This window comes from Peromyscus maniculatus, chromosome 11 (genome assembly GCF_049852395.1).
Source record: "Peromyscus maniculatus bairdii isolate BWxNUB_F1_BW_parent chromosome 11, HU_Pman_BW_mat_3.1, whole genome shotgun sequence".
NCBI lineage: Eukaryota > Metazoa > Chordata > Mammalia > Rodentia > Cricetidae > Peromyscus > Peromyscus maniculatus.
Genome location: NC_134862.1, coordinates 88,553,515 through 88,558,354, shown reverse-complemented (window position 1 = coordinate 88,558,354; position 4,840 = coordinate 88,553,515). Strand labels below are relative to the sequence as shown.

Here is a 4,840-nt window from a genome sequence, read left to right as displayed (position 1 = left end):
CTGCTCTGGCTAGCTTTTCTAAATAATCCTTCTCTGGATGAGTGATACTGTTTTCACACTGTGTGCCTTTACAAATTCAGTCAGAATGACCTCTTACCCTCGTCTTCCTCCAGAATTCTACTCATTCTTCCAGACTCTGAGAGTTTATTCATTCATAGCATTGCTAGATTTAGTAAATAAAAAGACAGGACATTCAGTTACATCTGAATTTCAAATAAACAATAAATCATTTCAGTACAAGTATACCCAAGTGTCCCATGGGAATATTTATTCCCATATATCTTATTTAGCAATCCTATTCATTCTTCAAATATTTGTTGAGCATCGATCATGTGACAGTAACTACTGAGCACTGGGACTAACGAAATGGATAAAATAACTCCAAATTCCTGCTCTCCTTGAGTTTACATTCTAGTGGATGGAGTTGGACCATAAATAAGCAGGAAAGTAAATACTCGAGCATATCATTGAAACATAAATAGATACCATGAAGGAGAACAGGAAGTGCTGGTGGGAGTGGGCGTTGCTGTTTTACTGAGCTCTCATGGAGACAGTGAAATTTAGCAGAGCCCTGAAGAGAAAGCCAGCAAGGTTAGGGGAGGGCATGTCCCCGAGCGGACATCAAAGCACTCCCTGAGATGGAGGCGTATTTGGCATAATAGGGGACAGCGAGGAGGTCAGAAGAGCTGGAGAACAGTGACCAGAACAGGTAGCTAGGAAACAAAGTCAGAGGTGGTTGCTGGAGAGACTTCCGTATTAACTCTAGAGAGACAGAGCGGTTATGAGATTGGATTTCATACTTTAGACAAAGTCAATACTCAGTTAACAAATTTGTTAAATAAGTAACTTCTATGCTGAAAACTGATTCTCCCTGTGGGGACAGGAAAGCAGGGTAGAAACAATCTCAGACCAATCGTGAGATCGATACAGTAGCCCAAAAGAGAAATGGTAACAGCCGATGGCTGGGAGCTGGCACCATGGTTGTAGGCACAGGGCTGCCAAGTGGCTGGACCCTGAACCTACTGTGGAAGTACAGCTGGTCCAACTAGTTGATGAGTCTGTGTGGGGTGTGCTATAATTTAGTTCTGGAATATTCCCAAAGATGCAGTCCCTAGCCTGTTTTCGGGAGGTGGTAGAACCTTGAAGAGGTGGTACCTAGTGGGAGATCTTGGGTCACTTGGGTGTACCACCCAGATAAATATTAGTATACAAGTCTCCTCTCTCTCTTTCTTTCTCTGTCTCTGTCTCTCTGTCTCTGTCTCTCTGTCTCTGTCTCTCTCCCTCTCTCCAGTGTCTCCCTGGGTCACTTAGGCTGGTCTCTAACTCTTAGACCATTTTCTTCCTCACTCCAAGTAGCTAGTACTACATACAGATATGTGTCACAATTCAGTATTCATTTTGATTCATTCTCTATTGAACGAGGGAGAGACAGACAGACAGATAGACCCAGAGACACAGAGAATAGAGAGACAATGCTTTCCAGAGGTTTGTTTATAAAATAGGAATGATCCCATAAGATTCAGAAGAGAATAATGGCATTTAAAAAAAAGGGGGGGGGGCAAGAGGGCTAGGAGCAAAGTCCAGGAACAGGGGAGACAGAATGGGAACTGGTGCCAACGTGAAGAATCTGGCCCAGCTCATGAGCACAGAAAGCCCCACATTCTGAGCCAGGCTGGACTTGCAGAGAGTGACGTGGGAGGTAGTAGGAGCTGTGGGAGGAGCCAATACAAAGGACGGTCCTGTTTGCCTTGGTGAAGTCTGAAGCAAGTTGGGAGTTAAAAAAAAAAAATAGAAAGAAAGAAGGAAGGAAGGACCTGTCCAAATACGGGAGAGGAAGCGCTGTAAAGCTGTCAGGGAGGTGAGTGGAGCAGTGTCCCGCGGAAGTCCTCCGGCTGCTCGGCATCTAAATCTGAACCGACACAGCCTGGTCGTGTATTCTTCTTCAGTTATATTCAGCTGCCCACATGCAGGCAAGGAGTAGGCTGAAAACGGGATACAAGCAGGGGTGGAATTCTGGCAAGCAAATGTGTCAAAGTGATAGAGAAGCCAGGAAGTCTGATGTGTGGGCAGCAGAGTGTTTACAGTGACTGCCCGAGAACTCTAAATTGGGGTGGCGAGAAATGAGGACATCGGGGGCGAGGAACAATGGACAGGTGGTGAGATTCCCGGCTGGAGGGTCCGGTGGGGTTGTGGGATTACTAGACTTGGTGAGCGAGTAGAAGAGGGTAGGAAAAAGAGCCCAAATGGGACGTGGCAGTCAGGAGGACCCTGGAGAGTCTATGGAAGGCTTGGGGTTGGTTATTCATGACTGAGACCGTGGGAATCACTACAAGAAAGGAAAAGAGGTACGCAGAGGCTGAGAGATGAAGCCTTCTGTGCACATGCAGTTGCATGTTGCAGAGGATGACAATGAGCCACCGCGCCTGTTTCCTACTGTCGATCTAACGGGCTACCCCTTACAGCTCCACACACTCCAAATGGATTCTCTTCTCATACAGTCCCAAAGGTCAGGGGCCTCAGTCAGTCTGGCGAGTGGTCAAAGTATCAGCAGGCTGGTTCCCAAAGGCAGAGCCTTCTGCCTCCGCTCAACCCCAGGCACTACCAGATTTCCTTGGTTCCAGGCTCCTTCTCCACAATGGCATCATCCCACCCTTTGCTTCTGCCCAGCCTCTCCTCCTGGCTCTGACACTCTTATAGATTACATTGGCTCCATGTAGATAATACTTCCCGCTCAATACGCTCCACAAAGTCTCCGGTGCCACCTACATTGTCTCAGATCCTGGAGATTAGGGCATGGATGTTGTTTTTCTGTCGGCTTAGAAGCCGCACATGAATCTACTGATATTTCAACTGCTGTCTACGCCCCGCGGCCTGGCAGTCAGCACCCAGCAGCTCAGACTGTGGTCTGGCAGGATTTCCAGTCCTGCCACCACCAGCAAATGTAGTTTTTAACTAAATCTCTATAGTTCTATTTACCAGTAAAGTCTCAGGAGTCAGATGCTGAGGTGAAAACTTGCAGAGAAGCTGAGAAACAACCAGCTCACCTTCCTTTTTGGCCAGAGACCCAGCATCTCTCCACACTCGTCCCAAACCGAAAAAGACTTTGAATCTTCAAGTCCTTCCCTTCCTGTGCATCTATCTGTGTTCCTGGCTACTCTGTCCTCTCTATGTCTAATTCCTGTAAACTAGTTGCTGGCTCTGCCCCCTGTTTCACAGTTGATTTTATTAACAGGGTCTCGGAGTTTCACAGTGCTATCAAATATCCCACAACACATGGATATCTTTGGAGAGTCCTTCTTTTGCCTACCTCAACCAGCTTGAAGAGTCTCCACTTCTGGCTGCTTTCCCTCACTCCACCCCAGGCTGAATTTGTAAGATTCCCATATATTAAGAACTATGCCTTCTTGGAGTGTTTCTTGCGGTAAGTTTGGTGTTAATTTGCTATTAAGAAGAATTTGATGTCCTAAACGTTTCACTCTAGTTCTAGATGTTAATTTATGTGTTTGTCTCCCCAGGGAGACTGAAAATCCCACCAGGACAGAAACCACTCAAATACATCTCCACACTCCAAGTGCCCAACATGGCATTGGGCATATAGGACAAGCTAATGGGCCTTTCCGAATAAATGAATAAACTCTGGTTGCTTTTAGTAATAAGAGCACATTAAGCTATCTATATATATGACAAGAAAACTTTTTATAATCCTATTCAATTTTGTTGTTGTTGTTGTTGTTGTTGTTGTTGTTGTTGAAAGAGGGTTTTACCTCATACCCATGCTAGCCTCATATTCACTGGGTACTCAGGCTGGCCTTGAACTCACAGCAATCCTTCTGACTCAATTGCTTGAATGCTTGGATTGCAGGCATATTCATCAAGTCCTATCTGGCCTCTTGAAAAATACTAAATCAATATGTTATAATGCACATAGGTATCATTTCTAGTCTTCACACCCATCCCCCAGATGTCCAAAACCAATGGCTAGGCTTCTGTGTGTTACATATGCTTTAATATCTACCAGCTAAACATATTCATGCAAGAGCACTTAGACATGAATGTCATCAGTGTTTCTACTGTAACCAGAGGCTTTTCTCTGTCTCATCTCATCCCATAGCCACTTCTAAATAAGCATTCAGAGGCTTATATTAATTGTAAATGCTTGGCCAATGGCTCAGGCTTGTTACTAGCTAGCTCTTACATTTAAATGAACACATTTCTATTAATCTATATTTCGCCACATGATGCTGTGGCATTACCTGTTCTCTAGTATATCTTGTTGCTCTGGCAGCTCACTGGAATCTGTTCTGACTCTGCCTTCCTCTTCCTAGAATTCTCCTAGTCTGACTGTCATGCTAAATCTCTTCCTGCCCAGCCATCAGCCAATCAGCTTTATTATTAACAACAAGTATAATCCACATCACCTCCCCCTTATTGTCTAATTAAAAAGGAAGATTTTAACTTTAACATAGTAAAATTACATACAACAAAACAGTTATCAAGCAAGAATTATAGTTACAATATCAGTCTATTTGTATTTGGCAAAATTAAAGAAAATACTCTATCATCTGTCCTATTTTTGTGAGTCTAAAGTTTCATATTTATCTTTTATCATAACTAAGGGAAACTATAATTATAATTATCTAGCCTTCAACTCCCTCAAAGACCCCAGAAAGATGTAATTTTATCTGAGTAAACAGGAAGTGCATTGTAAGCAACTTCCAAAGCTCTAGAAATGACAGAGACATCTGGCTGCCTGGACAGTCACCCAGAGTTCTTCTGTAATGATGGAGCATCCATCTTCATCCTACAGGCCCAGAATATCTGGCAGACTTTTTGGTGAATC

The 4,840-nt window shown here is 44.1% G+C and overlaps 1 long non-coding RNA gene across 1 annotated transcript; it reads left to right on the top strand.

The window, feature by feature from the left end:
• The first annotated feature begins 1,735 nt into the window (after window positions 1–1,735).
• LOC121821366 (uncharacterized) lies at window positions 1,736–3,658 on the top strand. Its single transcript, XR_013043451.1, has 3 exons — window positions 1,736–1,858; window positions 3,233–3,421; window positions 3,516–3,658. It is a non-coding gene; the product is annotated as an uncharacterized LOC121821366 (long non-coding RNA).
• Window positions 3,659–4,840: the final 1,182 nt, after the last annotated feature.